This window comes from Dromiciops gliroides, chromosome 1 (genome assembly GCF_019393635.1).
Source record: "Dromiciops gliroides isolate mDroGli1 chromosome 1, mDroGli1.pri, whole genome shotgun sequence".
Lineage (NCBI taxonomy): Eukaryota > Metazoa > Chordata > Mammalia > Microbiotheria > Microbiotheriidae > Dromiciops > Dromiciops gliroides.
In genome coordinates, this window is record NC_057861.1 from 538726345 (window position 1) to 538737560 (window position 11216).

Below are 11216 nucleotides of genomic sequence, written 5' to 3' on the forward strand. Positions count from 1 at the left end.
AGGTTCTTGTTCTCACCTGGGGAAGATGATCAAAACAGTATTCCAGGTGTTTCCTGTCAATTCCCTCCACAAACATCAGGGAGAGAAGAGGAACATCAGGTGAGAGCATATAGCCATATATAATGGGAGCCACAATGGCTGGGGGGTGGGGAAGATATATTTCAAAGAGACTCTGTGTAATTGCTTACTTTCCATCCTGTGGAGACTTCATCAAGTGGGCCTTCTGGGGTAGGCATTTTGGGGGAATGGCCCAGATTTCATCTACACCCTCTGCGGATGGAAGAAGCAGGGAACTAAGTTCCAGAATCTGTTAAAGGTGAGGAGCACATATCATTCAAGCAAGTTATTCTGGTCAACTTGTATCCTTCCTATGAGTCATTGAATCTCTGTTTTAAAATCTATCAAATCCCCAAAAAACCAAAAAAACAAAAAACAATCTATCAAATCCTGTCATATCTTTTTCTTATGTAGAAAAAAAATCCTTATCTCTGTGTACTACCCGACGTGGCACCCTAGATAGAATGCCGAGCCTGTAGTCAGGAAGACTCATCTTCCTGAATTCAAATCTAGCCTCAAACACTTACTGGCTGTGTGACCTTGGGCAAGTCACTTCACCCTTTTTGCCTCAGTTTCCTCATCTGTAAAAGGAACTGGAGAAGGAAATTGTAAACCACTCTATATCTTTGCCAAGAAAACACCAAATGGGGTCACAAAGAGTTTGATATAACTGAACAATAACACTAAATGGAGTGAGTCAATTTTTCAATAATAATAATAATAATAATAATGGCTAACTATATATTGCTATGAAGGTAATGTAAGGGGCTGTCTGTGTCAGAGCTTCTTAAACTTTTTCCACTCTCTACCCCTTTTTGCTCGAAAAATGTTTTCATTACCCTGGCTATAGAGGTATATAAAATAGATATACATAACTTTTTTTACTGTTGCCAAATTTTTCTTGACCCCCACATTCAGTTATGTGACCATATATGGGGTTGCCACACACAGATTAAGAAGCTTTGGTCTATATTATATAATTTGAAGGTTACTAGAAAGGTCCTCTTTTCTACCTAAAAATATAGGTCTGCACAATCTCAGAGTTGGAATGAACTTTAGAGTTCATCTTGTCCATTGCTTTCAATCTCCCAGGGAGATAAGAGATTAAGTAATTTGTCCAAGGTCTCACAGTGGAAGTCAGCCAGCTGCAGCACAGTTATAGGACTTACAATAAGGAGGAAGGACACTCTGGGCCAAAGCCCCTTCCCTCGGTTCTAATTATAGCTCCACCCATTAACTTGTTGTTGTTGAGTCATTTTCCCTCATGTCTGACTCTTTGAGATTCCATTTGGGGTTTTCTTGGCAAAGATACTGGAGTGGTTTGCCATTTCCTTCTCCAGCTCATTTTACAAATGAGGAAACTGAGGCAAAGAGGGTGAAGTAACTTGTCCATAGTCACACATCTAGTAAGTATCTGAGGTCAGATTTGATCTTGGAAAGACAAGTCTTCCTGACTCCAGGTTTGGTGTTCTATATGTGCTCAAAATTTTCTAGATGAGGATTTTTTTTCTAGATAAGTAAGAAAAAAATGATAGTATTTGATAAAGCAAAAAAAAAAGATTAAATAACTTGTAGGAAGGATGGAGGCATTGTTTTGTGTGTATGTGAAGTGGGTAGGTTGTGACTAGAAGGGAAAAAGAGAATGGGTGATTTGGGGAGAATTTGTGGTGGTGTGGTGCAGTTATACATTTGGAGTAGGAGGACCTGGGTTCAAATGTTGCTCTAGGCCTCAATTTTCTCATCTTTTAAAGTGAAGGGACTGGGTTAGATGACCTCAAAGATCCTTTGGAACTCTAAAATCTATAACCTATGGTCTAATAATTTAGGCAGTAAGTTAAATTGGCACAGTGGATAGAGTGTTGAGCCAGGAGTCCAGAAGACCTGAGTTCAAATCTAGTATCAGACACTTATCAGCTGTGTGCTCCAGGACAAGTCATCTAAACCTCCTTTTGCCCCAAATTGTTGTTGTTCAGTCTTGTCCAACTCTTCATGACCCCATTTAGGATTCTCTTAGTAATGATATTGGAGTGTCGTTTACCATTTCCTTCTCCTCCTCGTTTTATGGATGAGGAAGCTGAAGCAAACGAGGTTAAATGACTTGCCCAAGGTCACACAGCTTGTGTGTAAGATTTGAACTTGTAAAGGAAGTCTTTGCTTACTCTGGGGACAACACTCTATCAGCTGCATTGTCTAGCTGCCCTTCTATTTGCTCCAATTTCCTCAAATGTAAAATGGGAGATAATAACACCACCTTTATTGCAAGGTTGTTGTGAGGATCAAATGATATATTTGTAAAGTACTTAGCACAGTGCCTGACACATAGAAGGTATTTTATAAATGTTTTTTCCTTTCTCTTCCTCCTATAATCTAACAATGGGTAAGGGGGTAATTGAAGGAGTTTTGGCAAGCCTTCATCTTCTTGGAGAAGTAAGGGGGTAAATCAGCCACAGTTGATTTAAGGGTGGGTGAGAAGTTGGGAGTGAAGGGAAAAAAGAAGTCTTGGAACAGTGCTGTCTAGGAGTGATGAGAAGGGAACTGATGAGCAGCACCCAGTAGAAAAATTGGTGAGCAGTAATGAGGACCCTGCTGGGGTTATGTACTTTGAAATTGTAGTGGGTGAAATCAACTCAGTTTCACAAGTTTTCTCCAGTGATGCTCAACAGCCCTGGAGCAGAAATAGAGATATGGGATGAAGGTTGGTTACCTAGGGCTGGAGATTCATGTGTGGAAAACCGAAGGTCAGGGCATGAGGGGTTCTATAGCAGTAATAGAGACAACGTGTAGCATTGTGGAAGGGGTGTTGGGTTTAAGTCAGAGGTTTTGGACTGAAATTTTAGCTGTGCCACTCTTTGGGCAAGTCGCTAATAACCTCCCTGGGCCTCCATTTTTTCATTAGTAAAATAAGGAGCTTAGAATAGATGACCTCCCAGGAGTTTTGCTGTTCTGAGTCTAGGATCTCAGGCCCTCCACTCACTGCCTAAAAGCCAAGCGTATTCCATTGTATCCTTCTTCCAGGGTTCTCTGGGACCCTTCTGGGGGTTTGGGGATATTTACTCTCTGCCATTGGCTTCCACCGATTGTTTTCCCTCAGTTTTAGGGGTCCTTTGTACTCTAGGGCTAGTTGTCCTGAGGTTAACAGATTATCTTTCATAAAGGAATATTTCAATGGTATAGCAAGAACAAACATACAAATATTCCTCTCCAACACCTCAGGGGCAACTCCTGCCCCTTATCATCTTGGTCTCTGGGAAAGGAGGGAGGGTTCATAGCTTAACTTGGGTCCTTTATATCATGGTCCCACCAAGTTCTAAGTCCCCAACCCATGGTACCCTGGCTCCACAGGGCTTCTTTGCTGGCCTGGCAGCAATATTTGTCCAGGAATCCTGCCTCCAAGGTCACGATCAGCTTAAGCTTCTGGGTAGGGTGACTGCACTGCTACCAATGACAGAAGAAACAGACTGAAACCCAATCTCATTTGTGTGGGTCACATGGCTTAAAGGGAGAGGGGCAAGGTGGCCCCTGCCCCACATCCAGTTCAGTGGATGGTACTTAATGATTTGGGTGAACAGAACATTCACCTCCATCTGGACTCTTGGAGAAACAAAAAGAGACTATTCCGGTTTGGTAGTTTTTAATGACTCTGCCTCTTCCAGCTACCCAGTTAATGGAAAGTGGCTACTCCCACACATGTGAAAGGGGGACACAGTTTTTCTCCTCCTAGAAAGCAGGGCCCTGCTGTTTCCCACATGGGTGTCTCCCTCTTGGGTGATCTGGGCATGTGCTAAGACCGATTACAGTTTGAAACATGAAAGTAGTAGATCATGAGGTCCCAGGCTGGGTAAGGAAACAAGAGGAGTCACAGAGAGGGAGGAAGGGCTGTGAGGATGGTCAATAAGCATTTATTAAACACCTTCTATATGGCAGGGAATGTGCTAAGTGTTGGAGATACAAAGTAAAGGGGGAAAAACATGTTCCTTGTCCTTAAGGAGTTTATATCCTAATGGAAGGAGAACATGTGATCAACTAGGTACATATATGGTGTATATATATATATATATATATGTGTGTGTGTGTGTGTGTAGTTTAAATGGTTTGGAAGCTCAGTGGGAGGACAAGTAGAATTGGGGGGAATCTGTTAAGACATCTTGCAGAAGGAGGGGAGCTAGGGGGTGAAGGTGAAGATGGAAAACATTCAAGGCATGAGGGACAGAAATGGGGCCATGGAGCATAGAGTAAATGAAAATAAATGAGGTGGAAAGACAGGAAATGATTTGTGGCAAGAGAGTAACATTTTATCATTTAAGGCTTTGGGGAAGTCACTTAGCCTTGTGACTCAGTTTTCTCACCTGAAAAAAAAGGCTGTTCTCTAAGATCCCTTTTTGACTCTATTTTTATGACCTGTGATATTGCCATTGCTACATGGGTGGGATTTCCAAAGAAAGCTGGTCATTGCTGTAAAGGTGTCTGAATGGGGCACAATGACCTGATTAATGTAAAGGTAAGGTGATACCACCATGTATTTATACAACATGCTAGTTCAGGTCCCCTTTCCTTGCTTGCCTCAGGATCAGGTTGCTCCATCTCCTCTAGGGGTTCCAGGATGCTGTGAGGGACTCGGGGGTTGTCTCTTTTCTAATGCCACAGCTCTGACCTCAATGGCTGTGTTCTTCCCTTATTATTAGGTAGCTAGGTGGAAAGTAGATAGAAGGCTAGGCCTGTAGTCAGGAAGACTAGAGTTCAAAATCTGACTTCAGACACTTTCTAGCTGTGTGACTCTGGGCAAGTCAATTAACCTCTGTCTGCCTCAGTTTTCTCAAATTTGAAATGGGGATAGTAATAGCATGTAACTACTGGTATTTTTGTAAGTAAGAATAGGTTCAAAACTTAACTCTGTTCCTAATAGCCTTGGTCCTTGTTTTTCAGGGTATGGATGCTGCACTAGATATAACAGCCAGGATGGATTCTGACTCATGGATTCCTGTGGAATACTCTCATAGAGTTGGAGACTCTACTCCTGAGCCTGGAACAGAAAACCCAAGGATCCAGACCCTAGAACCATATGGCCTCAGAGGAGAAGAGGTTCCCCAGTCCTTTTCCCTTACACTGTAGCTTCTCACTGCCCACTGAGAGAGGAAGAATAATTGAGCTCCTCCTCCTCAAGTGAGACATGACCAAAGTTGACTCCAGTCTTTTTGAAGAAACCAACAGTTCTGGTTACTTGGCCAATCCAGAGAGGTTTCTCTCACATGGTTAGCCAACTGGAACCAGTTACAGCACGTCCAGTGATCATCCAGAGTCTTTTCCAGTACACATCTTTTATGTCATCACAATTTGCCTGAAAGCAACTCCCCAGAAGCTTCTTCATGGAGAGTTGCCATCTGAGTAATCTGATGGGGTCTATGCATGTGCCAACCGCCTCCCCATCACATTTAGAAGTATGGAAGAGTTCAGATGATTGCACTGGAGTATGAATTGTACCATATACATTTTTCCTGAGACTATAGTAAAGGCACTGAGGAAGGCATGAAAAAGAAAATAGACCCTCCCCAGAATTTGACCTTTGTCAAACAGACTCCAGAGGATTTCCTGAACATAGTATATATTAAAACTAAGGGGAGAGTGTAAAGGTGGGGGTCAGCCTCACCCTACCCTATTTTAGACTCAACGTGTCTTAATAGATCTATCAATTTTAGGCTTTAGACCAAGTGTGAAACAACCTTCAAATTAGAATTTAGTTGCACAAGAATTACATTCGGATTGGTCAAGGACATTTGGCTATTCCCCAGAGGTCATCTGCAAATTATAAACTAGATAGAAACTGATCCATTCAAAATATTGGAGCCAGCTGAGCATTCAACTCTATGAAAGAATACTTCTTTAGGGAGAGGGGTGGGGGGGGTGTATCGTCTTTAGCTCTGGCTTTTTCTAAAGGTCCTGCTCTATCCTTTTTCCTCCAACATTTTGCAGAGGGGGGTGGGGGCTTATAAGCTTTGAAGGGTCCAATTCTCCATTTTTCTCAGTTTCTTAGTCACATCCCAGAAATAGCTGATGACAATTAGTATTGGGAGCCAAGGACAGAATGGACACAGATTCATGACTTCACAAAAGAATACAGAATACTAAGGAAGTTTTCTTCTAGTAACTAAGAGCCAGGGTTACCCCCTTTGCCACGTGTGATCTTTAAGGTTGAACTCATTTTTTTAAGACTATGTGTTTGTGGAACAGTGTTTCATAGATTTCTGAGGGGTATATTTTATACCAATTATAGTTACTGTGCCTCCTTAGTAAATAAACATTCTTTTCTAAAAGCTACTTAAGGTTGGCTGACTAAATGATTCTCAATTGATATTAGGGGGATCACATTGGTGGGGGCTTAATGACATTAGAGAATCATCCCAAACCTCTCAGGAATACCCCTAGAACCTTGAGGAAAAGATTTAGCCAGGTTCAAGGCCTGATTAATCTTCGAGGTAGCTAGTGCTGGCCCTGGAGTCAGGGAGACCCGAGTTCAAATGCCCATTTTGGACACTTGCTAGCTGTGTGACCTCGAGCAAGTCACCTAACCCCTGCCCTCAGTTTCCCCAACTGAAAATGGGGATGATAAAAAATACCCATTTCTCAGGGTGGTTGTGAGGATAAGATGAGATATTTATAAAACATTTGATATAGTTCCTGGCACATAGTGTTATATAAATGTTAGCTATTCATATTTATTATCATACTGAAAGTTGGGGTAAGGTTCCTCAGAAGTTATGTGGGTTACATTAAGAACTTGTCTGTCTTCACTACATAGATCCATACATTCCATGAGTTTCATATATATTCATCATACCTTCTAAATTCCCTTTCAACAATCAATCAGAAATAAGAGGTTTTTAAAAATATTTTCTCTATGTATAAAAGCACATTTTAACATTTTTGTCTTTTTAATGTTTTGAGTTCCAAATTCCATTCCTCCCTTCTCCTTTACCCTCCTTCCTCCCTGAAATGGTAAACAATCTAATGTGTTATACATATGCTATCCTGTAAAACATTTCAATATTGGTCATTTTGTGGAAGAAAACTCAAACAGAGAAAGGGAGAAAGAAAAATAGTATGCTTTGGTCTATATTCAGATGCTATCAGTTCTTTCTCTGGTGGCAGATAGCATTTTTTTTTCCACGAGCCCTTTGGAATTGTCCTAGATCATTGTATTTCTGGGAACAGCTGTCATTCATGGTTGATAATTGTAAAATATTGCAACTGTTTACAATGTTCTCCTGGTTCTGCTCATATCACTTTGCATCAGTTCATGTAAGTCTTTTTAGGTTTTTCTGAAATTGACCTACTTGTCAAGAAATTAGAGTTTTATATTACAAATAATAGTATCTAACCTTATTATAAATAATTTTGGGAGGGTCCAAATCTTTAATTTCACAGAAGTAAGGAACTCTGGATGAGGAAATTCACTCTATCAATGCAAATCAGCACCTCATTTACTAATTATAGTTTTGGGGAATTGTCCAGATCATTGAGAAATTAAATGATTTGCTTAGGATCACAAAGCCAGCATGTATCAGAGGCAGAGCTTGAACTCTGGTTTTCCTGACTCCAAGGCTGACTTTGTATCCGCTATGCTAGGTTACCTTATCCCACAATTCAAAAATAAATGTCATAAATACTGTAATTCTTCTAGAATATCTAAACCATACTTGATGTTCTTGCCTAACCAATCATGCTAAAACCTTGGCTTTCAGCCCATCATTCTTTTGTTACCAAACTGTCAATATTTGTATTAATTTAATTAGAACGATTCTGTTTGTGCATTGGAAAAAGACCTAGGCTAGGAGTCAGGACCCCTGGGTTTTAATGCTGGTTCTAACATGAGCATTGCAGGCAGCTAGATGATACAGCAGATAGAGTATTGGACCTGGAGTCAAGAAATTCTGAGTTCAAATCCAGCATCAGACACTTACTAGCTGTGTTCCTGGACAAGCCACTTTACCCCCTGTCTACCTTAGTTTTCCCATCTATAAAATGGAGATAATAGCATCTATTTCCCAGGGTTGAGAGGATCAAATGAGATAATAATTATAAAGCCCTTAACATAGTGCCTAGAAAATAAGCACTATATAAATGTTAGTTATTATTAACAGATACTAGCTATGTGACAATAATTGGTAGTTCACAAGAGCATAAAATTCAAAGTCAGAATGGACCTCAGAGGTCAGGTCGTCCAACATCTTCCTTTTACAGATGAGGAAACTGAAGCAAACAGTAGTAGTTAAATGACTTGTCTGAGGTCACAGAGTCTCATACGTAAAAGTGATCTAATAAATACTTGCACTACTTATATCACAGTGTTCTTTTGAGAAAAACACTTTGTAATTTTTTTTTTTTTTGGTGAGGCAATTGGGGTTAAGTGACTTGCCTAGGGTCACACAGCTAGTAAGTGTCAAGTGTCTGAGGCCAGATTTGAACTCAGGACATCCTGAATCCAGGGCTGGTGTTCTATCCACTGTACCACCTAGCTGCCCCCACTTTGTAAATTTTTAAGTGCTTCAGATATGTTATCTATTTTTATCAATGTATCAAATCCATATCTGTTAGGGTAGATCTTTTAAGTTCCCTTCCCAACCCCTAAAACATGCCAATTCCATTCTCTGACTTTTTTCCATATTAATTCCAAGCTAATTTGCCCTCATTCTTCCCTTACTTCTACTTAAATCCTACCTAGCTCAGGTACCTCTTCCATGAAACCAGGCTACATTGCTCTCCCCTTTCCCTGAACTAGTATGGCAATTACCTTCAATATCATGCAATTTAGCACTCATTTCATAATGTAGTGGAGACTTCACCCAAGGGAACCTTCATGGGCATGAACATGGGTCTGTAGTGACCATCTCGTGAAGTGCTACGTTCCCCTAGCAACTTTTGGGGATGTGTGGCTAGCACTGAATGACTTACTCCTTGAAGTGATGAAGCAATTTTATTGGCTACTGTTCAACAAGAGCCACTGACTCTTAAAGTGAACCTCAAAAAAGGGAATGACTTTGACATTCCTCTCCTTTCTCTCTTCTTTTAACACCAAGCATGACAAATAGTTCTCTGTTTTCCAGACTTCCTGTGAGGAGTTGGGGAGGGGCCAACTTTCCTCAGCAGAAATGATAGCTCCTTGTGGGAGCTAAATCACATGTGTTGGGTTAGATAAACATGTGCATTGGGCCCTTGGCTGCTTCTATTTCTTTCTTTCCTGAGTAACTGAGTAGTAATGCTGAGGTGGATATTTCCAAGGTTTGCAACCTTGTGAGTTCTTGGGTCTGCCTACACTTTGGGAGGAACCCTTGGCATATACTCTATTGTTTCTGGAAAAAGGTAATGACTGTCAGGAAGATGAGTCCAACCCCTGGATAGATTTGCAGAAGACCTGGACCTAGATGGAATAATTTAGAGTAACAGTTCTCAACAAATAAAAAAAAAATCTCGGGACCCTTTGCATGCTTAAAAATTATTGAGAACCTCACCTCCAAAGAACTTTTGTCCATGTGGATTATAGCCATTTACATTTAGCATATTAGAAATTAAAATACCCTAATATTATTATGGAAAAAATTTTTACCTGAGCCCCTGCAAAGTTCTCAGGGACCCTCAGGATCCCTGGACCATACTTTATGAACCACTAGTTTAGACAATGCAGAGCAAAGGTGAAATGCCAATTTAGTAGTGCCACAAAATGCTTCATGTTTTAAAAGTATCTACCTCCTGGGAAAGCATAGAGGTAATTATGCTTTATTATTACTTATTCAGGTCCTTAGTGCATTCTTATGTGTGCATTTGGATGGAGAGAATATATATAGATTCTCGCCATGTTTGAATCCCATAAGCATGAATGGGTTTAAAGAAGAAAGGAGTTCCTTAAGGGAGAAGGGAAGAATCTCAACCTTCCTGACTCCAGTAACAGTTATTATTGTATCAGGATGATACAATTTCAAAATTACAAGAAACTTTAAAGATCATTTAATAGTCAAACTTTTCATTTAGCATAGGGATTGATCCTTCTAAAACATTTCTGATATATCTCCCATGTAATGGGCTATATTTTATTTCACAAGGTAGTCAGTCTCTCTCTCTCTCTCTCTCTCTCTCTCTCTCTCTCTCTCTCTCTCTCTCTCTCTCTCTCTCTCTCTCTCTCGGCAATGAGGGTTAAGTGACCTGCCTAGGGTCACACAGCAAGTACATGTCAAGTGTGTGAGGTTGGATTTGAACTCAGGTCTTCCTGAATCCAGGGCCAGTGCTTTATCCACTGAGCCACCTAGCTGCCCCTCTCTCTCTTTTTTAAAAGCCTACAGCACCCAGTATTCCCAGGTGGTCTCCCATCCAAGTACTAACCAGGCCTGAACCTGCTTAGCTTCTGAAATCAGATGAAATTGGGTGCATTCAGGGTGGTATGGTCACAGATGGTAGTCTATTCTCTTGTTGAATGGTTCTAATCGTTACCTTGGGCTAAAATCTGACTCCTTGTAACTTTCATTCACTGTTCCTCGTTCTATTCTTTGTAATAATACAGAACATTTGTTTTCATTATTCCAGCCCTTTCAATATCAATTAATTGGCAACTATTTCTCATGTGCCAACTATGTGTCAGTCAACGTGGTGTTAAATACTGAGGACAAAACCTTAACAATTTCTCCAATAAAGAAGCTTATTCTGGAGGTACCTGCTTACATGTAAGTAAATATAGGTTCATTCTCTCTCTCTCTCAGATTATAGGGTCTAAGGTCAACCGTCCTCACTTATGAATTATTCCTCAACTGATTACTTGCCACTTTTATTATTATTCCCCTGAGTTAGTAATCCAAGCCTCTGTTTGGCTATTTTCTCATTAATACAATGTAACCTTTTTCTCATTAGCTCAGAGCCCCCATTCCAGTTTATTAAATATTACTTATTTATCAAACTAGAAAACCCTCTTTCCCCATGAGTAATCACTCACCTTTTTATATCAAAACCTCTAATTTCCTAAGATTAAATAAATATTAAAGTTATACTATACAGTTTATTAATAATGTAAATCATCATAATAAAGACATAAATATTTATCCTATTGTAGCTGAGTAATTATCTGGAGTCATCTCAAACAATTATTCTAACTGAACTTCTCTTGAAACCAGAGTCCTATA

The 11216-nt window shown here is 40.2% G+C and overlaps 1 pseudogene; it reads right to left on the bottom strand.

Moving 5' to 3' along the window:
- Positions 1-10376: 10376 nt before the first annotated feature.
- LOC122737626 lies at positions 10377-10495 on the bottom strand (annotated as a pseudogene).
- Positions 10496-11216: the final 721 nt, after the last annotated feature.